We start from the raw sequence: 24101 nt of genomic DNA on the forward strand, positions 1-24101 counted from the left end.
AAAGGCGTTAAAAAACCAACATGCACAGATGAGGATACTGAATTTTTTGCTTTCATGAGTCTTCTTTGCAAATAATGTTGCTGTTCATGCAAAAAAGATACTAAGTATGCACTCATAAAAACATCTTCAGATAACAGGGCACTGGCAAAACAAAAGATATCCAAGATGCAAGCCTTTGAGGGTATTGAATTTCCAGCTTTTCAAAGAGGAGTCTATTTTCTGTTCCTGCTTTGGCTCTGGTCCAATTAAATTATACAAGCTGGAATTAGTCCAACAATTCCCAACAACAAGCCTAGAACCTAAGATCACAGCTGTGGTGTAAAGTATATCTTAAATTTGGCAGCTTTGCAAAGCTTTTCAAAATCAGATGTGTGAAAATAATTATTTAACATTCTCATTTTCAAAGAAAATTATTTATTAATGATGAACTAATACAAGGGAGAACATTATTTTGAAGGAATGATTTAACTACTCTGTGGAATTATCATATTTTTAGACTCCTCAATGGTTCTAAAAAGCTTATCCAGTAAATAGCTGGACAATATACTCCAAGGAGGTCACAGGTTCAATTCCTGGTGTATGCTAAATTGTCTGATGTCAGTCAGTCAGCTAAATGTTATAATTTTGCTTTGTGCCCTTGGGTTATAGAGGAGAAAAGCAGCCACTGACATGATATGTCTACACTGCAATCTGATTAGAAGCATGCATATAACAATATCAAAAAACGGACAGATTGACTGTTTTAAAATGGCCATTAACCTTCCGTCACTTACCATTATGACCTCCAAAGGATAGTCACCACTTCAGTTTACTGAAGAGTAAAATGGACAGAAAAGATTTTTAATAGTTTGTTGGGGTCTGCCTCAAAGGTGTATATTCTGGAATATTTTTCATTAAATTTTGGCACATATGTATATATGAAAATATTCCATCTGTAGCTCCTTTACACAATTAGTAAAACAGATTAAAGTGTTAATACTATAATTAGAATAAAATACTGTCTTTTCTTACATTTTTAACCAAAGTTTTCTAAAGAAAGACAAAACTAACAGTCAACGGTAATCAGTAGAGACTACCTACCTTCAAGAATTAATTTTTATAATTTCCCTTTTCGGAACATTTTCAAATGGATAATAAATGGCCAATGACCTTGAATGAGAAAGTTAAGTTAAATAGAATTTAATATTACTACCTTAAAAAAACCCAATTCTTCATAACCTAGATTACTTGAGTAAGAACACAACAGGTGAAATGGCAGGTATTAGACAAAGTGGTGTATGATCTTTGTCCAGCTCTTTCATGTGTATCTACTCACTCCATTCAATTCTGTGTGCTTTTTTGAAATGGTCATGGGGTCTACTTGAAGACAAGCCAGAATTTTTCCAGAGGTGCAAACTGGCTGAGTCAAGAGAAGAGCAAAAAAATGGGTTCAGCCAGTATGGAGAAAGCATCAGATTTTCCAGCGCTGCCGTGGAAATCCTGCTATAGGTGGTGAATAGAGGGAGTTTTTATTTTTCCAAGGAAAGAGAAGATTCTTCTGATTATATAGCTCTAGAAGAGGTCTCATTACAATCCCATCATTGTGAGATTAACCTTCACAATATTATAACAAAACTGAAAAATAGTTTATAATTTTACCAGAGATATCAAGATTTTTTTTTTTCTTTTGCGTTTCGGTAGCATGTTTTTGAAATTCTTTTTCAGTAGCAGTTATCTTTTTCTCTAAGTCTTCAATCTCTTTAATTCAAGATATTCTTTTTAATCTTTTCCAACACCTCTAATCTAATGCACACAGATCCTCTTGGCTTTCTTCAATCTCCTGCCAGTATTGCTTCTCATTCCAATCCAACTCCTCCTTAACAGATTCACATACTCATATATCTCAGCTATTCTATCATGATGGAGACATCCTGTCAATACTTCAAAACTGCTACTAAAGCCCAATCTCGTGTAAAAACAGGTGCTCACATATGATATGCTCAACCTTCTCTGTGTGTGTGTAGCTTATGTGCTGCCTTGTTTGAAAAGCAGAATGGTAACCATCACTCGCAAGGACAGAAGTATCTTCATAACAGTTGGCAACACTGGATGAGACTGAGTAAATTAGTGAAATATATAACAATTCAATCACACAACTGGATATCTGCATATAATATACTATACACTGCTCAAATTTTGAACTGAAGTCACAAACCATGTCTGTACAGTGCAATTCTTGTCACCATGTGATGTAACCTTCCAGTAATTTCATTGTTTGATCACTGATTGATCAAATGCTATCATAAAAGATTAGCGAAGGATAAAAGATGCCTTTTCCACTCAAAGTGCTGTGTCTGTTCATACAATAAGCCTTGCTGATTATCTGCTGGCAGGCACTCTTAACTCAATCGAAGTAGCCACAATTTTTACTCACTTGAAAATAATGACTTGCACATTGGGTGCACACTGTTGCACAGAAGGTTGTAAGGGTACCTCTTGGCTCCAGTGATTGAAGTTCAACCTTCATCTTCATTGCTGTTTGTGTGAAGTTTGCACATTCTCCCTCTCATTGTAGGTAACAAGTTGTGCAGATTTCCAGTTTCAACTCACATTCCAATGATCTATTGATTGGTGAGTTAAATGGTGGCTGGAAATTAGGGCCAAGAGAGTCAGGGTAGAGTCAATGGATATGTGAGAGAAAATAGGTTGACATGAAATAAATGAGGGAAAAAGATTGATGTAATTACTGTGAGAATGGGTATAGATTCAACTGGCTCTAATGGCCTCTGTGTTGTGATAAAAGATGAAAACTTGAATAGCAATGTTCACATTATTCCATACATTTACAGTCAAAGAAATAGCATTGTAATACAGGGAACACAGAAGGCAAGGTCCTATAAAAGTAAAGTAATAAATAATCAATAATCCATTTTTACTTGTGTTGATTGAATGATTAATAATGGCCATAACTGGTGGGATAAGATCCTAGATAAATATCATATTATACTTTCATATTTGGGGATGCTGGTTGGGGAATAGATGTTACATTGACACTAGGGTAGATTTCTTTTGCTTTCTTTTGAAATACCATCCATATTACTTCAATTTTACACTCTCAGGACTTCATAGTCTGCATTTGTTGCTTGGCTTTTGCAGGAAACCAGTGATGAGAATGCTATTCAATGAGATGAATTCCCTAAGACGAGAATTATGATCATCAGCTCAGTTAGAAAAACAGAAAGGTTGTGCATTATTAAAATGTTGTTGCTACAGAAACTTGGGTGTCATTGAAAGCAAACATGCTTTTGTAGAAAATAGTTAGGAAGGAAAATTAAGTGCTAGTTGAAGGATGTGAATACAGACACAAACCTTTTTATTGCTGTTTTCCAGCAAGTTGTACTTCAATTAAAAAGAGAAACCATAATTGGAGTTTTGTAAGCAGCTTTGTTCTTGTAACTGATGAAAATATATACTTGTCATGGAGGTAATGCCGTGAAGGTTTACTAATTTGATTCGTGTCATGGTGGGACTGTTCTATCAAAAGAAATTAAATCAACGATGCTTGTATAGACTCAGGTTAGAAGAATAAGAGGGATCTAAATGAAACTTATGAAGCATTATTCTTATAAAATAAATTCTGTTCTTTGGGTGGGGTGGGTAGAACAAAAGGTCACAGTTTCAAGTTACAGGACACAAGGGATTTGGAATGAAATGAGGAGAAACCTGTTCAGAGGATGATAAATCAGTAGATATTGTGATGACTGTAAAGGCTAAGACATCAAATTTATTTATTTAAGAAAGAAGTAGATTTAAAGAACATCAATGTGCATAGGGACAGCATGGGAATATAGCTCAGTGTAGAGAAAGAAGGTCAGCCACAACTGACTCCTGCATCTGCCTTCCAATATTTCTCATCTTTTATGCTCATAAATGATAGCATGCTCCAGAAAGAATTAATCCTGATGGTGAATTTTCACTAAAGTCACCCATTTGTGGATATTTGCAGAGTATATTTAAATTTAATTGCTTATTTCAGGTTTAATGATGCTAACAAAACATTCTAAAAGCTTTAGGATGTATTAAAAATGACCACAGTACAATAACATATTATGACACTTAACCTTATTTTCAAGTCACGAACAATTATTTACACTCATAAAAATCATGGGGAGTGGACTGATAACCATGATAAAAATACTAATTTCCTGTGATTAATTCACTTTATCTGTCATACTCAAAATAAATCAGGAAATATTTCAAATTGTGGCTGATTGTGCTCTTCCATTATTTTATGAAAGTAGGTTTTCACAAGTTGGACCAAAACATTCAAAAATACCTCTTCATTAGGGATAAATGATTCCCAAAATGTCCATTGTACCAAGAGGCTGATTGAACTCCTTGTATTTGAGCGCTCTTCAGCCAACTGAATTTGAATTTTATATTCCAATATCTACATTTCAAATGAATTTGTCTGTTATGAAGTTGTCATGTTGAATTGCACCCTTTCTCTTGTGGGGACTCTGCAATGTGATGAAGCGAAAAGACATAATTACAAAGATTTATGTTGTTTATAAAGATGATCAATAAAAATATAGTCAGAATATGACAGTTTAGATCAGACAATCTTAACATTAGCTCTATGGCCACCCTGGGGGCCACAGCATATTTAAGGGGGGCACAGGCTGAAATGATAACATATTAATATTTTTCTTGTAGTCAATAGGACAAAAGTATGGAAGAAACCAACTAAACTTGACTGCTTCACAGGGAAGGGGGCCCATAATATTTGAACAGAGGTTTAATGGGCTAAACCCAAAAAAAGTTTGGCAAAATAGTTGGTTTAGATTGTGAGGTTAAGTAATTTCTACATTCCTTTAAAATTATTCTTGACCTCAAATCCTGCTTCATCTGAAATTTGTATTTGGTCTCAACTGCCAGTGAGCACCATGGAAGGTCACACTTTAAAATAATTACATTAAAAATGGAATTGAATTATGATGAATGTATAGTCCAATTATCCTCCATTTATACACACTGTTTTCATGTAGAATTATATTTATTCTACGCTGTGTATCAATTCTGACTGAGTAATAATGCTCATAACAAACCTTGCACAATTTGTGTAAAGCAGAAATCCAAAATTCCAGACTGCTCGGGGGATTGGGTAGGTCCTGATTTTCGAATTATCCAGATTTGTGGACGGTCTTTTAAAATTCAAATTTAAGGAGGAATAAAGAAAAGTTGAACAGGTAAATTTTGATAGTTTATTCATTAACAAATATAGCATGCTTTATTAATACATTAAAACAACAATTTTTAAAGAAAAATAAAGTGGTCACCTACTGTTGCTGTGCAACTGTGGTGCTTACACATGTACGCACACAAATGCCTGCTAAATTTTAAAAGTTTGAAAGTTTCAGAAAAGTCCTGATTCTTGGGTTTTCCAGATTTCTGGCATCTGGATTTTTGGACTTCTACTGTATCTCAGTCAGTCTGATGTTTATTAGGCAAAAATCTGAGCGCATGCCATAATTAATGTTAGTCATTGTTTTATTCAAAGTAAAGAACTGTCACATTGTTGTATCATTTCTAGATCTGTCTCTTTTTTTGGATTTGATTTAATTCAGAACATGGCTTCATTTTAAATGAGCAGTATTTTGGAGTTCTTTCCTACCATTCCACATTTTCCAGCTAATATTCTTCCTGCGCTACTGATATTCTTTTGTCTAGTAGCATTGTTCCTTTGCTGAAGAAAGGAAATAAGGACAATTAATGATATTGTAGGCCAGTACTCACATCAGTGGGAGGGAAACTGTTGGAAAGGATACTAAGGGATAGAATTTACGCGCATTTGGAAAGTCACCATGGCTTTATGAGGTGCAGGACATGTCCAACCAATAGAATTTTTTCAGGAAGTGTTTGATGAGGGCAAATCAGAGGATGTTGTGAAAATGGACTTATATAAGGCATTTGACAAATTCCCTCATGGAATGTAAGGTATCCAACATTGAATTGATAGTTAGAATTCTGAGTTAGGACGCACATAGAAGACAGAGGTGGAAGAGTGCTATTCTGGCTAGAGGCCCATGACCATTGATGCACCATAGGATTGGTGTTGGCACACCTGTTCTTTATGATATACATAAATGATTTGGATGAAAGGTTGGAGAGTACATTTGCATGATTGGTGGAGTTTTGGACACTATCAAAGAATATAACAGGATGTGGATCAATTACAAATATGCACAGAAATGGCAGATGCAGTTTTATCAAGACTAATGAGAGTTATTGTATTTTGAGAGGGGAATGCATATATTAAATGGCAGGACTTAAAAACTTTGATGGGCAGAGGGATCTGGGGTTCGAGATCCACAGCTCTTTGAAAGTGGACAGCATGTAAAAGAAAGCTTACTGTATGCTTGCCTTATTTGGTTAGAGCATTGAGTATAAAATTAAGGAAGTCCTGTTGTAGCCTTATAAAATGTTGGTTTGGCCGCATTTGGAATGCTGTGTATAATTTTCATTGTCCCATTACAGAAAGTTTTTTGCCTTGTTTAGAGGATATGATTTGTGGATTAGAGGTTGGACCAAATTGGGTTGTTTTCTTTAAAGCATAAAGGAGGCTCAGGGGGGAGACCTGGTAGCTAATAGAATCATGAGCAGCAGTGTAACTCACTAGAGGACATAGATTTAAGGTAAGACAGAGATGCAGAGCATTATTTCTTACAGATTTGATAGGTGCCTGGAATAGGCTGTCAGGAGCAGTGGTGAAAGCAGATACAATAGTAAAGTTTAAGAGGCTTTCTGATACAAGTGAATATGAGTGAATATAGGGATAGCTGTTGAGTAGAAACAACAGAGTTTTTGATTGATTTGTTCAGCTCAGACGTGTGCCGAAGGACCTGTATTTTCCCATGTTCTATTTTCAAATCTTTATTATCTCCAGGCCTGATTTTTTTCCAAGGTTTTAACCCCTCCCCCTATCTATACCATCTATTTAATTCTACAAATTGCAATTCCATGGACATGACTAATATATCATTGCCTAAGTTCCATTTCCTTTCTCCTCATTTATCTATGAATTTTAAGATCCTTATCCTGGTCCTCAAATGTCATAATATTAATTTGATGACAGCCTTTATCCTAAAGCACAATCCCTTGCTCTTTTAACAATGGTATATTGTATTCCTTACTTTCTGCCTTTTTTGTACTTTCAAACCTTGCGCCTCTTGATAATAATCTATATTCTATTTCTTCAACCTCAATGTTTCAAAAACTGAATGGACTTTTAAATTTTTTTCTATCCCCAGTTTCTGTTTTTGTTTCATTTCAGGTCTGTGAAGAATTTTAAAGTGGGTAATGAAGATGCAAATTGTCTCAAAATGAACTAATTTTATTGATGCTAACTTACAAGATAATTAAAAAAAATAATCAATCTATTAATTTTGTATTAAGCTATAAAACTGAATAGTGCTGCTGGATCTCTGGAAAGATTGCCATTTTCATTTGGTCCACCTGAGGACAGTGTCGCTGTACATTCTTGCTTCTGTACAAACTAACAGTGTTTTTGAGGCAGTTCAAATAAACTTTATACCTGCTGCACTATAAAATACTGGCAAATAATGGAAGTTAACAGACCAAAACAGTTCAAAATATCCCATATCCTAAAAAAATTCTCCACATATATGGAATGTCAAGGGCTGAGAGTTGCAAAATAATAGACAACTATCAATCAACGAATTACAATATAGGGGCAGTGTGATAGTGTCATCTAATTTTACTCTTTGTCCTTTCCCTATTTTTAAGGTATTTGCTCCATGATGTGGGTTTATTTATAAATGATTGATGAGGGAATCTAATTAAAATCCTCACGCAGCAACAGGCAGGATTGTGCTGCTCATCAGTCAGTGTTTCAACAGAGAAAAGAAGTAAGCTGCAGTGCTTGGATCAGTTTGTTCTTGATATCTGAATTAGTCCAGTGCAATATGGACGTCAGGGAGCAGATGGAGTTCACTGCACTCTGCAGGCAGAACAAAGTACAAATGTCTTGATTATCACCCTAGTTATCATCATTATGCTTGGGTTCGGTGTCCTATGTAGTATAACCCCATCCATATGAATAGGATCATCAATCTTAATTGAAAAGGTAGTCTTAAAGAGCTAATTGTAGTGACCAGTTCACATGTGCCTTGATCTAAGACCTTCCTAGCCCTTGTAACCTATTCAGCTTGTACTACCAAATAAATGTTTGTTTCACTGCTGCACAGAATCTTCAGTATATCAGGAATTGAAATTGACTTAAATATGGTTCAATTAAAGCCTCAAACTTACTTGAAAACAGAATAAATTACTGTTAATTAATTCATAAGGAAAATAAATATAAATGTATAGGCTGGGTCTATTTTCCCAGATGCAAAGGAGGCTGCGAGCATGAGGGTATATAAAATTATGAGGGGTGAATGGTCAGTCTTTTTCACTAAGATAGGGGGTGTCTAAAAGTAGAGGACGTAGGTTAAAGATGAGAGTGGAAAGATTCAGAAAGGGCCTGAGGGGCAACTTTTTCTCCAAGAAGGTGATGTATAGTTTCCAGAAGCTATAATGTCTGGTACAATTATGACATCAAAAAGACAGGGATATGGATAGGAAATGTTTAGAGGGATTTGGGTCTAATGCAGTCAAATGGGACAAGGTCAAATAAGCAACATGGTTAGCATAATCCTATACTAGAACTGCTGCCTCGCAGCTCCAGTGATCAGATTCAGTCCTGGCTCCAGGTGTTGCCTTCATGGAGTTTGCTCATTCTCTCCTTGAATGTGAATGAGGGAAGCAAAGATATAAGATGAGTGCAAATAGGTGCTTGTTGGTTTGCTCAGTCACATAGGGTTGAAGGACTTTCATTTGTGTTTTATGAATCTACAATCAAATAATCTAGATTCTAGATGAACATGTTATGACAATGAAGGTCAGTTACCCTACCCCCCATTCAAATCTGCATTTGGAGAAATTTACAGAAAACAATTAATGTTGCAACTTTCATGTGTTGGGGAAATGAGAGTTCTTTAGTACTCTGCTATCACAGAGAGAACTTACAAACTATACTAGTGCATAATATTAGGATTGAACGATCATGCTAAAACCATAGAATATTACAGCATGGGAAACAGGCCCTTTGGCTCTTCTAGTCTGTGCTGAACTATTTTTCTGCCTAGTCCCACTGACCTGCACCCAGTCCATAGCCTTCCATACCTCTATCATCCTGTCCATATTCTTAAATGTTAAATATTAAAATTGAGCTTACATTCACCACTTCAGCTGGCAAGTCGTTCCACACTGTCACCACTCTGTGTGTAAAGAAGTTCCCCCAATATTCTCCCTAAAATTTTCCCCTTTCATCCTTAACCCATGTCCCCTGGTTTGTATCTCACCTACCCTCAGTGGAAAAAACTTACCTACATTTACTCTGTCTACACCCCTCATAATTTTAACTACCTCTGTCAAATCTCCCTTCATTCTTCTACACTCCAGGGAATAAAGTCCTAACCTGTTTAACCTTTCCCTGTAAGTCAAATTATTTTTGTTCATTTTTCTTTATTTCATGTTACAAATTAACAGTAATTTGTTTTCTACTAATTTATCAGTTTTACATTAAAAATAAATGTAATTTGTCAATTTCTATTTGCTTGAAGCATTTCTGATTATAAATGACAATTAAAAGCAGTGAAACAGGCATTTGTGGCACAAAATATCTTAGGATTCAAGGATATTATTGCTTTAGCTACAGCTGGCACCAGATACGAAGTGTATCCTTCTGTCCAATCCATTACATTATATAACATCATGAATTTATCCATGGGTCTGTATCAGGTGGGTCTGGTCTGACTGGACTGTTGCAATGCAATGCATATGTATAGGAGTATAGATAGTTCTCAGTGTGAGTTCGCTCAGTATTTTTCATTAATTGGTAAAATTTACTTGGGTTTTTAATGTAAATTTTTTTCTTCTTCAATTTGAAACAAAATTAAATCCTTTGGAAATGTTTTTGCTGATCTGATTATTAGAGGCATTAAAAAAATGAACAAGAGTACTTTGACCATACTTCACAGGCAGCCACAGTGGAGAAGCTTTGTATTTGAATGGACTTTGGGGTGCTCTTGGAGTGCTAAAATATTAACTGCAATTGTGAATGAGCACAATCCAACTCATTATAGGAGAAGTTTGAAATGTTTTTTATCCTAAAATTGTATGATCTTAGAAAACACAAAACTTATTTCTCCATTATATATCATTTATTACTTCTCAAATATGATAGAAAATATTTCTTTCTTTAGTCTCAGGTGACATTTTCAAGTTTTAAAGTTTTTTCATCCTTGTTTTTCCAAAGTGGTGGAAAGTGAAGTATGCAAAGAATATAGCAGTATTACACCTAACATATAAACTGAAGAGAAAATGTGAAGACCAATCAGAAAAAGCTAACCTGACCAAAATGACTGACACCATACATAATATGTACAGTATATAATATGTAGAGTATATAATTTTGCAACAGCTGAAATTGGAAAATTGGTTTGTCCTATATAGAATGAATCAAAAGACAGAAGAACAAGGACCTATGATAAATCATATATTCTGATTCTTGTCACATAGAAAAGTTAAATGCCAGCAAATAGATTTTTAAAATAAAACATGGAGCTTCAAAAACTGGAAACTTGTGTTTTCATGCAATATCTGCAAAACAATGTGCAAGGTATTAAAAGAATATAGCAATTGCACAATTACGGTGATGAGACATAGGAAAATCTTTTACATTTGGGCAACTGGGACACCAGAGATGTTCCCCTCAGGTCATGGATCCTTTGCAGCTAATGGCAGTCCAAAAGCAAACTAATCAGACATGCCAAGGCCTCTCACTTGGATGACCTCATATAAACCAGTCTTCCTAGCATCCAGTCTGAACATGTTCACTCCAGAATAACACATGTCTGAACATAAGCATTTCTCCAACAGAAAAGCTACTTGAAACAAGAATAATAATATGAATCTGTACATTTTAAATCAGAAAAGCTAGTGTAATGATGTAGTAGCTTTTATAGATTTAAATTACAAAAATGCACTTTTGATTTTCATACTCATCGTTCTTTATAAAAGCTTTATCTGGAAAAATAATTAACAAGGGTGCAGAGTAGTCTGGCTATCTAATAAATAACCTGTTCAATTCCTTTTAATTAACTTTGAATCTGTTGTAAATATTGGCTGCCCCATCCACAACTGCATGTATCATGCCTGTACGAAAGTTGATTATTACCTCCTTAATGTCAGGAGCATATTGATTACATTTCTTTATATATTTATTCTATTTTGCAGCTTGATAAATGAACATTATTTTATTTTCCCATCATTTTAAAGGCGAGATCATCTAAAACAACAAATATGTTTACTTGCTTCTGCCCTCAAACAGTAATGCAGCAATGAACTCAATAAACTTTCAATGACACCCTAATTCTGTAATAATCGTATTGACCATGAAATTCACTCTTGTCTGCAGTCTGGCAGCACAAACTTTGACTATCAAAAAAAGATTATTCAAGACTTCAGATCTGGAAAGCAACTTAATTTTCCAGACACCAATGATCCCTGTCCTAAATATGCTTTTGAAATCTGGATTGCCTTCAGCAGGTAGATTAAGGCTTGGGAAGCTATCATTAAAGCTTCACTGATATTTTGCAAATCCACTAAAATGATGAGCAGTAACAATTCTCAGCATCGAGGCTGTAGTTTACACTCAGACAGCAGACAATGTGGTTCATGACTCCCACATCAGGCTCACAAAACCGAGACTCAGTCCTAAACTCTGCATTGGAAAAGGTAAAGAGGAAAAGATAGGAAGATGTTCTTAAACTCTTCTTAAACATATGGTATATTGCCACAACTACTGAGAATCCCTGGCTCATGAGTGCTCAAAATAATGACACTCAGTACCTCCAGCATTTGCACATAAGCCTAGTGTAAATGGTGGTGGGAAAAGTGCATCAACTGTCAAATTAGTCTTCTGTCCATTTTGTTAGGTACTTTCAACCCCATCTGTAGTCTCACCTCAGAATCTGAACAACTAGAATAGAAGCAAGTCACTTTTGATGCTGAGAAACTACTTAGGAAGAGAATTTATGATGTAGTTAGCTATTTTCTAGCAATACTCCATGGAATCCCATTCGTTACACCAACAGCTCTGTACAAATTTAAACCATTTGTAGAACAAGGCCAGCAGTGTTTTATTAAAAACATCGATGATCCCACAGAGGTCTGTGTCTAAGATGGTCAGGTGCCCATGCTTAGCAGCCCTGACAGTGGGAGTTGTGGGTTCTAGGAGAGTAGCAGATTGGCGCAAGACTCCCAGAGCAGGAGATCACCACCCTGCCAAGAAGGTAAAATATGGAAGAAGACCCTATAGGGTAGGAAGATCAGTGTAGAGCTCAGCTGTCAATGAACTTGATCCAGGCTGGAGACCAGCTCATAAGAATCAGGCATCGGGGCCAGGATTCATGAGGGTGCCAATGGCAAACAGGGCAACTGAAGGGCCTCTAGTATTAACAATTTCAGTTTGGAACCAGGGGCCAAGGAAGGTGACTTGGATTCCTGGAGCTTTGGTTCACCTCTGGAACAGACAGGAGGCCATGCGAGTATGGAGGTCATAGGAGCGCAGGAGGTAGTGGCATTGGAAGAAGTGGTTGGATCCACAGACACTATTTCTAAGTGTCTTCTCTTTATCTTTTTGGTAGAGGTGTCAGACTAGTGGGGTCCCTTGTGTGCTTTTACGGGCAACAAAAATAAAGACATTGTGCATTAGATATATGACAATAAACCTTATTATTGTCACCAGTCAACTTTTTTTTTCAATATTAGGTAACAAACAGTCGAAGGGCCCAGGCCTGATACAGCAGTTTCCCCTTTACTTCCAATGGATGCTGAATGTCCTACTGAATTTCTCCTGCACCTTTGTGTCATTACATGTAACCACAACTCTGCATGAAAAAACTTGCCACCTTTAAATTTCCCCTTCTCACCTGAAATATTTGTCCTCTGTGGCATGATCAATGACCACTCGCAGACATGAAGCAAGAATCAAAGGCTTTATTGATCAGAAAACCCAGACATGCCTCTACATGCTGCTGGCTCACGTCCAAGGCAGGTATGAGGGAGGAAACTAGGGCTCTCAGCCTTTATTAGGGGATCTTATGGGGAGGGGCTACAGGTATAGAAGTTGGGCCAGCCAGCCTAGCCCAGTCAAAACATGCCCTGACATACCTGCAGTACCGTGTTCCACCACATTCACCCCTTTTTTTGGAATGAAGTCTGGCAGGGTGATGCGGAGCAATGTCCATCTGCACGTGTCTTGTAGTCCATACAGTTCAATGGTTCAGCTACTCTAGTGGTTTTATTTGGTGCCGAGATCTCTAAAATTCTGCTGGCTGTATTGTTGGTTCTAGCGGAATGGTGGCTTGTTCGCTCAGCTGGGTGTTTGAGGGCTGAACAGTCTCTTTGTCTACCGGGTCTGTAGGGGGTGGGAATTTGTTTGTAACAGTGTGGGGAGGGGGGCTGTGTTGGAGGTGCGATCACTACTTCGTCAGTCAGGTTGATCCCTGGGGATGACTGGTCGCTGCCCGTGGGTATCGGGAGCATCTTCTGTGTCGGGACCCCTGCTCATGACATTATATTGTTCCATCTGTCCAGGTACCTTACCAGTGCATACTGGGGCTTTGCATGCAGAAGGTTGTAGTGAACTGGGATTCACTAGAAGTGAGATGTAGTAACGACTAGTCCTGCCTCCCGGCTCCTCCCCGGGGGCTTGTATATAACCCTGGTTTCCCGCCTAAACCCAGAACCCCTCTGAAGCTTGTTCATGAACCTTACCTGTGTTGTAAGCTAATAAAAGTGTTAGTTCTCCCTCCAGTCGAGTGTGAGCTTTTATCTACACAATTTTATTAGCTTACAAACAAAGATGGAGGCATTGCTCAAGCCCAGTATGCTGTTAATAGACCCCCAATCCCCTGACGGTGAGGAGTTCACATATTAGCTCAACTGCTTCCAGGCCTACCTGAACGTGACCAGGGATGTCTTCCAGACAGACGAGCTCTGGAGGTCTGTGCTCATCTCAAGGGTAGGGACAAAGGGGTATGCAGTCAGCTGAGACCCAACATACGAGGCCGCCATTGAGGCGCTGAAGGTCCATTACATGAAGGCCCTGAACGAGGTTGAAGCGAGGCACCGACTCACCCTACACCACCAAAGACCCGGAGAGTTGATTGATGACTTTCTGCTGGATCTGTGGATGCTGGCTAAGAAGTGCAGGTATGAGGCCACTTTGGGCCACATCCAGGAAGATGAACAGATCCGGGACACTCAAGTCACAGGGGTCTGCTCAAGGTATGTGAGGCAGTGACTGCTTGAATTGGGAAGAAAGGACCTCACTAGTCATGTCAAGCTGGCCAAATCATTGGAACAGGCCAGTCTTGAGAACGACGACCTTGAGGCCAGAGGACTCGCGCTCTCAGGAGAGAACCTCTAAGGACCGGTGGCCCCTACTCTAATGGCTGTCACTTTCTGAGTCCAGGAGTGCTTTTTCTGTGGCAAGGGACAGCACCCCCATTTTTGCTGCCCGGCCAAGTACTCAGCGTGCTCCAGCTGTGGGTAGAAGAGGCATTGGGTGAGGGTGAAGGGAGGTCTGGGGAAGTCCATTGTCTGTGCTACTCCTGGATCCGATTCCAACCCCAAGCATTCTGTGCTGGACTCACCTGAGATCACCTGCTGTGTAGCCCGTCGCCTACAGAAATGGCATGAAAAGACTTGGTGGTCATCTTGCAATGGCCCATTTTTTAATTTAGTCATCAAGGAGGAAGGAGGATGCCCATCTTGCCTCACCACGAGGTTTGCACCAGCTTACCTGCACAGGTCGACTCATGTCAGAGGGGGCCACTCGAGGGAAGAACACAGTGTCTTCGGCAACCTGGCATCACTGGTCCTCAACCAGAATAGACTTCACCAGCTCAGCGACCTTATTCCTGGTTCTCCTCTTGTGTCAATGTTACACATGAGGGGGCTTGCAAGTTCTGCAGGACAGTCATGCATCATTTGGTTCTATGGTAAATATGCAAAATTTCTGGAGAAACTTCTACAGCTTCCATAACAGGCAAAGAAATTTAACCAATGATTGGGGCCTGAGCCCTTCAAAGTATGAGCAAAAGCAAGCAGGAGCCATTAGAACCTGGGGTTCTCTGGTTATGTTTTATGCTTCTGCTGAGATGTGTTCTGGCTTATTTTTAATTATTGCCCTTAATTTTAATTGTCTACTTGTGAAAATAATGTTGACGGTGAAGTTAAATGGACATTTGACCAAGTGCCTGATTGACACAGGCTCCACGGAAAGTTTCATAGACTCATGGACCTTGCAAAAATATAACTTAAAAATGTACCCTTCTAATTACATAATCTTCTTAGCGTCCCAGTCCCTTTCAGTGCATGCACAGAAACATTGTACAATTCATCTGTCATTTGAATTTTGTAAATTTCACATGCACATTTTAGATGAATAGTATGCTTAAGTAATGTTGGGTCTGGACTTCCTGTGTCACCTTAAAAGCGTGAACTTGGAGTTTTCTGTTCCCCTTCCCCCAGTAACGGTTTGGAACGGAGAGCCCTAAAAGCCAGGACCTACTTGCAGCATCTCCATCCCGAACATTGACCCCCTTCCCCTATTCTCAAACCTGTCTGCTGACTGTAAGCCCATTGCCATCAAGAGCTGGAGGTGCAGCGCAGCAGACAGTGAGTTTATAAAGACGGAGACCCAGCGCCTGCTGGAGGAGGGGATCATCAAACCTACCACCAGCCCATGGAGAGCACAAGTGGTGGTAGGAAAAGGGGAAAACAAGTCCAGGTTAGTGATTGATTATTGCCAAACAATTAACAGATACACACTCCTGGACGCATACCACCTCCCTTGTATTTTGGATGAGGTGAAAGATATCGCGCAGCAAAGGAGGACAAAGGGATTAATCAAGAGAGCAAAAATAAATTACGAAAGTAAGCTTGCAGCAAATATAAAAACCAACTGCAAAGGCTTTTATACATATGTCAAGAGGAAAAGATTGGTGAAATCCAGAGTAGGTCCTTTGCAGTCGGAATCAGGGGAATATATAATGGGGAATAAGGAAATGGCAGACCAATTAAATTCTTACTTTAGTTCTGTTTTTACAAGAGAGGATACAAATAACCTCCCAAGGATGTTGGGAAACATAGAGACTAATGCAAGGGAGGAACTGAAAGAAATCAGTATCTCTAAGGACATGGTCTTGGGGAAATTGATGGGATTGAAGGCAGATAAATCTCAAAGGCCTGATAATCTACATCCTCGGGTACTCAAGGAAGTGGCCATTCAGATAGCAGATGCTTTAAGAATTATTTTCCAGAACTCGATAGACTCAGGATCAGTACCCATGGATTGGAGGGTAGCTAATGTTACCCCACTATTTAAAAAGGAGGATAGAGAAAAAGCAGGGAATTATCGGCCGGTGAGCCTTACATCAGTAGTGGGCAAAATGATGGAATCCATTATTAAGGATGTAATAGCGGAGCATATGACTAGCAGAGAAGGGATCGGACGGAGTCAACATGGATTTACAAAAGGTAAATCGTGCTTGACAAATCTTTTGGAATTCTTTGAGATGGTGACAGGTAAAATAGATGGGAGAGAGCCAGTGGATGTGGTGTACCTGGACTTCCAAAAGGGCTTCGATAAGGTCCCGCATAAATGACTGGCTTCCAAAATCAAGCCTCATGGGATTGGGGGCAAAGTATTGATGCGGATTGAGAACTGGCTGGCAGGTAGAAGACAGAGAGTTGGGATAAATGGCTCGTTTTCTGAGTGGCAGGCGGTGACCAGTGGGGTACCACAGGGATCTGTACTGGGATCCCAGCTGTTCACAATTTACATTAATGATCTGGATGAGGGGATTGGATGTAATATCTCCAAATTTGCAGATGACACTAAGCTAGGAGGGGTTGTGTGCACGGAAGAGGGGATCAGGAAGCTCCAGTGTGATTTGGATAAATTGAGGGACTGGGCAGATACATGGCAAATGCACTACAGTGTGGATAAATGTGAGGTTATCCACTTTGGTAATACAAATCGGAGGGCAGATTACTATTTGAATGGCAATAGATTAAGAGATGGGGAAGTGCAGAGAGACCTAGGGGTACTTGTACATCAGTCTCTGAAGGCGAGCATGCAGGTACAGCAGGCGGTTAAAAAGGCAAATGGTATGTTGGCCTTCATATCAAGAGGGTTTGAGTATATGAACAAGGATACTGCAGCTGTACAGGGCCTTGGTGAGACCACACCTGGAGTATTGTGTGCAGTTTTGGTCACCTTATCTAAGGAAGGATGTTCTTGCAATGGAGGGAGTGCAGAGGCGATTCACCAGGCTGATACCTGGAATGGCAGGAATGACTTATGAGGAAAGATTGCGCAAATTGGGATTGTACTCCCTGGAGTTTAGAAGATTGAGAGGGGATCTCATAGAGACATATAAAATTCTGGCAGGACTGGACAGAATGGATGCAGATGGGATGTTTCCAATGATGGGAAAATCCAGAACCTGGGGCCATGGTTTGAGGATAATAGGCAAACCATTTAGGACCTAGATGAGGAGGAATTTCTTTACCCAGAGGGTGGTGAATCTGTGGAATTCATTGCCACAGAGGGCAGTAGAGGCAGGTTCATTAAATATATTTAAGAGGGAATTAGATATATTTCTTCAGTATAAGGGTATTAAAGGTTTCGGAGAGAAGGCGGGGACGGGGTACTGAACTTTAAGATCAGCCATGATCTTGTTGAATGGCGGAGCAGGCTCGAAGGGTCGAATGACCTACTCCTGCTCCTATCTTCTATGTTTCTATGTGTCAGGTCTATTCGACCATTGACCTGAAAGCTGCCTATCACCAGCTTCCAATTTGTTCTGAGGTCCGCCCATACACAGCAAATGAGGCTAATGGTCGACTCTATCAGTTCCGGATGGTCCTTTTCGGTATTACCAATGGGGTCTCTATTTTCCAGCGGCAGATGGACAGGATGGTGGATGAGTACGGGTTGAAAGCTACCTTCCCCTACCTCGACAATGTCACCATCTGTGGCCACACTGTGGCAGACCATGATGCCAATCTCCAGAGCTTTCTCCATGTGGCGAGAGCCCGGAATCTCACCTACAATTCAAAGAAGCACTACATGGCTGGTAGAAGATTTACACTCCTCAGGGACCAGCGCTGTCGCATTCATGTTCAGCAACACCAAGAGGGGAAAAATCAGGAATGACAAAATTGCTAGGTGGAGGATCGAACTCTCTACCTAGTTTTAACATCGCCTATCAGCCAGGGGCCCTTAACAACCCTCCAAATGCCTTGTCCAGGGGATGCTGTACTTCTGCACACACAGGTGAACTGCGAACCATGGACAATGAGCTCTGCCATCCAGGGGTCACCCGCATGGCTCATTTTGTCAAGTCCCGCAATTTGCCTTACTCAATAGAACACATCAGGGAAATGATTAGGTCATGCCAGGTCTGCGTTGAGTGCAAGTTGCACTTTTTTCACCCCACGAAAATGCACATGATTAAATCATTCTGGCCCTTCAAACAGCTCAGCGTCGATTTTAAGGGACATCTCCCCTCCATGAATGGAAACATCTACTTTCTCTCGGTCATCAATGAGTATTCATGCTTCCCATTTGCCATCCCATGCCCAGACATGTCTGCCTCATCAATTTTGAAGGTCCTAGACTCTATTTTCACCCTGTTCGGGTATCCCGGCTATATTCATAGCGACTGGGCCTCAACCTTCATGAGCAACAAGCTGCATCAGTACCTACTGGTGCAGAGTATCACATCCAGAAGGACTACCAGTTACAACCCCCGGGGAATGGGCAGGTCGAAAAAGAGAACGCCACGATCTGGAAGACTGTCAAACTTGCCCTGAAGCAAAAAGGCCTTCCAGACACGTGCTGGCAGGATGTCCTCCCCATTGTGCTCCACTCAATTCAGTCTCCACTCTGCACTCCAACTAGTGCTACTCCTCATGAGTCCATGTTTACATCTGACAGAAGGTTGGCATCAGGGACTACACTCCCAGCCGAGCTCACTAGTCCTGGTCCGGTCCTTCTCAAGAAGTACGTGAAGAGAAGCAAGATCGACCCCCTGGTGGAAAAGGTTAAATTGCTCCATATGATTCCCACGTATGCCTACGTGGAGTACCCGGAAGGCAAGGAGGACACCATCTCCATCAGGGACTTGGCACCCATCAGAACAGTGAGTCTGTTGACTCAGGTGCCCCACAAGCTACTGAGCTTTTTTTCCCCACCCCAGGGGATCCCGTTCTGGAGGTGAGTGAACACTATCATCAACCTGGACCCCCATCCCACTACCCTTCCATCATAGGTGGACCAGGAGACTCAAGGAGCCCAAAGCCCTCAGTGCTCGGCACTCCACCAGGATCTCCAGACCTCTTGACCACCTGAATGTTTCAATAGTATTGTAAATATTTCTCTTCTGTGTCTATTACCGGCTTCAGTTCCTTGTTCTCTTCTTTCACAGACGCTTAATTCTGAAGGAAGGGGTAAATGCATTGAACTGGAATTCACCAAAAGTGTGTGTACTAATGACTGGTCCTACCTCTTGACTCCTCCCCTGGGGGCCCGTATATAACCCTGGTTTCCTGCCTAAACCCAGAACCCCTCTGAAGCCTGTTAATGAAACCTACCTGTGTTGTAAGCTAATAAAAGCGTCAGTTCTCCCTCTAGTTGAGTGTGAGCTTTTATCTATGATACAGAGATGCACTTCTTCGACCAGTGGGTCTGCCTTGTGTGTTCTAACCTGCTTCTGAGAAGCACTGACACTGGGGTCGTCAATCAGACCAGCAGCGTGATTCCCAACACTGACGTGCTAGGGAAGAACCATTTTTCATGGGATGTTACATTAGATGTTGTACAAAGTAGGGTCCTCGTGGCATGCAGCGCTTCTGGAAGGAACTCGCCACTGGGATACGGGCATCCCTTTCGACCTGTGGGCCAAAAGGACTGCTCTCCACCTGCCCATTCCCATGGGGGTTGTAGTGGTGGTTCTGCTCGTAGCTATGCCCCTGGAAAGGAAGTATTGCTGCAACTCCTCACTCATGAAGGCAGAATCCCATTTGCTATGAGGTCGGGTCAGATACAGCAATGAGCTCTCTGAACCCTTCTCCATTAACAATGGCGTGAAGCAAGGCTGTGTTCTCGCACCAACCCTCTTTTCAATCTTCTTCAGCATGATGCTGAACCAAGCCATGAAAGACCCCAACAATGAAGACGCTGTTTACATCCGTCACCGCACGGATAGCAGTCTCTTCAATCTGAGGTGCCTGCAAGCTCACACCAAGACACAAGAGAAACTTGTCCGTGAACTACTCTTTGCAGACGATGCCGCTTTAGTTGCCCATTCAGAGCCAGCTCTTCAGCGCTTGACGTCCTACTTTGCGGAAACTGCCAAAGTGTTTGGCCTGGAAGCCAGCCTGAAGAAAACTGAGGTCCTCCATCAGCCAGCTCCCCACCATGACTACCAGCCCCCCCCCCACATCTCCATCGGGCACACAAAACTCAAAACGGTCAACCAGTTTACCTATCTCGGCTGCACCATTTCATCAGATGCAAGGATCGACAATGAGATAGACAACAGACTCGCCAAGGCAAATAGCGCCTTTGGAAGACTGCACAAAAGAGTCTGGAAAAACAACCAACTGAAAAACCTCACAAAGATAAGCGTATACAGAGCCGTTGTCATACCCACACTCCTGTTCGGCTCCGAATCATGGGTCCTCTACCGGCATCACCTACGGCTCCTAGAACGCTTCCACCAGCGTTGTCTCCGCACCATCCTCAACATCCATTGGAGCGCTTTCATCCCTAACGTCGAAGTACTCGAGATGGCAGAGGTCGACAGCATCGAGTCCACGCTGCTGAAGATCCAGCTGCGCTGGGTGGGTCACGTCTCCAGAATGGAGGACCATCGCCTTCCCAAGATCGTGTTATATGGCGAGCTCTCCACTGGCCACCGTGACAGAGGTGCACCAAAGAAAAGGTACAAGGACTGCCTAAAGAAATCTCTTGGTGCCTGCCACATTGACCACCGCCAGTGGGCTGATATCGCCTCAAACCGTGCATCTTGGCGCCTCACAGTTTGGCGGGCAGCAACCTCCTTTGAAGAAGACCGCAGAGCCCATCTCACTGACAAAAGGCAAAGGAGGAAAAACCCAACACCCAACCCCAACCAACCATTTTTCCCCTGCAGCCGCTGCAACCGTGTCTGCCTGTCCCGCATCGGACTTGTCAGCCACAAACGAGCCTGCAGCTGACGTGGACTTTTACCCCCTCCATAAATCTTCGTCCGCGAAACCAAGCCAAAGAAGAATTGGGGTACCTGAACAGAGTGAATACTGTGCAGAGTACTTTAATGACCGTGGATGTGGTCGTGTCAGGGCAGAGGATAGCGAACAAGAAACGTGAATACTCATCCACAATGCTCAGGAAGTAGATGTTCCGATTCGTTGATGGGAGCGGCCCCTTGAAGTCTATGCTGAGATGTTCGAAGGGATGAGTTAGGCTCTCTCTGGTCTGTAAAATTGTGGTTGCATTCTGCACAGACTGCACAATTGCGAGTCAGCTCCCTGACTTCCTCCACAGAGTAGGGGAGATTATAGGCCCTCACAAAATGATAAAACTTTGTGACCCCCAGGGTGACAGAGGCTATCATGGAGGGCATGGAGGCAATCAACGCACCCTGGCGCAGGTTCCCCTAAACAAGGCATTGGGTGGCTCATTGAGCTTTCACGGCCGGTACAAGATCTCATAGTTGTAGGAGGACAGCTCAATTCTCCACCTCATGATCTTGTCATTTTTGATTTTACCCCACTGTTTATTGTTAAACATAAAAGCGATGGTCTATCAGCAGGGTGAATAGTCTGCCGGCCCAGTAGTGCCTCCAATGGTGCAAGGCCTCCACTATAGTTTGCGCCTCCTTCTCAATGGTGGAGTGCCTGCATTTGGGCCTTGGAGAGTGCAGGAAAAAATGCCACTGGCCTGTCTGCTTGGTTCAGCGTGGTGGCCAGAACAAAGTCAGAGGCATCACTTTCCACTTGGAATGGGATGGATTCATCAATGGCATGCATCCCTGTCTTGGCAATCTCATCCTTGATGTCCCCAAAAGCCTTATGGGCCTCTGCCGATGGTGGAAAGATAGTGGTTTTCACTAGCAGTTGGGCCTTGTCTGCATATTTGGGGATTCATTGGGCATAGTACGAGAAGGACCCCAAGCACCTTTTTAAAGCCTTGGGGTTCTATGGCAGAGGTAATTCCAGAAGGAGCCACATGTGCTCACGGTCAGGGGTGATGATGCCATTCTCCACCATGTACCCCAGGATTGCCAGCCACTTGGTTCTAAACACACACTTTTTCTTATTATATGTGAGATTGAGGGCCTTTGTGGTGGTTCTTGTTGTGTTCCTTCTGTTCATGGCCACAGATGGTGACATTGTCATCCACCATGTGATCCATTCCCCTTTGGAACACCAACATCCCATTCATGAGGTTAAATGGGACCCGTAGGAAATGGTAGAGTTGGCCATTGACCTAAAACGCAGTGTACGGCTGGTCTTTTGGGTGAATCAGGATTTGGTGATACACCAATTTTAAGTCTATGGTAGAGAAGACCCTATACTTGGCGATCTCGTTCACCAAATTAGCTATGCGGGGCTATGTAGGCATCCAGTAAGGTGAACTGGTTGATGGTCTGACTGCAGTCTATCACCATCCAGTACTTCTCCCCACTCTTCACTACCACTACTTGTGCCCTCCAGGGACTGTTACTCAGTTCTATTATGCCCTCCCACAGCAGCCACTCCACCTGCATCTTAATGAATTCCCTGTCCTCGGGGCTGTATCACCTGCTCTTAGTGGCCACAGGTTTGTGGTCTGGAGTGCGTTTTTGGAACAGCAGAGGTGAAGGGACCCGGAGGTTGGCCAGTCTGCAGGTTGGGAGCCCATCCCAGCATTCGGGTGAGTGATTGGGCCTCTTTGGGGGAAGGGGAGGGGCCTCCCTGAATTGGTTATTACTGAGTGAGGGGGGATGGAGCCCATCAAATTGCATTAGCACACCCTTAAGCTGGCACTGGAAATCCAGCCCATTATGATGGGTGTGCAGAGGTGGGGCATCACCAGTAGTCTGAAGTTCTTATATTTGGTGTACCCACAGTTAGGGTCATGGTTCATCTCCCACAGATTTCTGCAGAGATTGGGAAGCTAGTGCCACTTTGCACTTGGCTTGGGACACGGTCAGGGAATAACATTCGGCAGTCCCTGGGTGTATGAAACTCTCGGTGCTTCCCGTGTTGAACAGGCAGCCAGTGGTGTGACCATTTACCTCAATGTCCACCATCAATTGTCCCAGATGGTGTGATCTACTCTGGTCCAGTATGATGAAAGCCTGGAAGTTCGGTTCTTAGCAACCAGAAATGATGATGGAAGTGGGTCGGCCAAAGAAGGCGATGTGAGTTGTGGTTCGCATGCAACTCTGCTAGAGAGGGGCTTATATCAACATACCCTGGCATAGTGTCCTTCTCTCTAGCAGTTCGAGCAGGTTGTGCTACGGGCTGGGTAGTACTTTCATGGGTGTTGGCTTTGGCTACAGTAGTTGCACCTCGTGTGCTCGCCAGTGGCAGTGACATTCAGGGGCCCCAAATCCCAAGATGGCGCCACCTGTTCTTGCCACCTGGTGGCTGTGTGACCTGCTGCGTAGGCCTCCACGTTCTTTTGAACAGTCTCCATTGCTTTGGCCATCTGCACCACTTCCTGTAGGGACCGATTGCTTTTCCCAGGAGTTGTTCTCGTATTTGATTGGAGCGGGATCCAGCGACTAACCCGTTATGGATAAGCTCCTCCTGGTTGTTCGCGTGCATACATCATGTTCCTTGGGGCTCCGTCTTGCTGCCAGAGTAGAGCCTCTTTGTATCCAGTGGCATCACAAATTGATTGGTACGCTTGGTGACTCACAGCTGTG

The 24101-nt window shown here is 41.9% G+C and overlaps 1 long non-coding RNA gene across 2 annotated transcripts in view; it reads right to left on the reverse strand.

Annotated features, from left to right (window-relative positions):
• LOC138760647 (uncharacterized) overlaps positions 1-24101 on the reverse strand; it is a 123303-nt gene that overhangs the window by 16390 nt on the left and 82812 nt on the right. The window contains exons 3-6 of one of the 2 annotated variants that reach the window (XR_011355771.1): positions 5654-5725; positions 4316-4499; positions 1081-1149; positions 774-811 (exon numbers count right to left, since the gene is read on the reverse strand). This is a non-coding gene — a long non-coding RNA (uncharacterized lncRNA). The remainder of the gene's footprint in view (positions 1-773; positions 812-1080; positions 1150-4315; positions 4500-5653; positions 5726-24101) is intronic. The other variant, XR_011355770.1, reaches the window with a different exon arrangement.

The sequence above is a fragment of the Narcine bancroftii genome, chromosome 4, assembly GCF_036971445.1.
Source record: "Narcine bancroftii isolate sNarBan1 chromosome 4, sNarBan1.hap1, whole genome shotgun sequence".
Classification (NCBI taxonomy): domain Eukaryota; kingdom Metazoa; phylum Chordata; class Chondrichthyes; order Torpediniformes; family Narcinidae; genus Narcine; species Narcine bancroftii.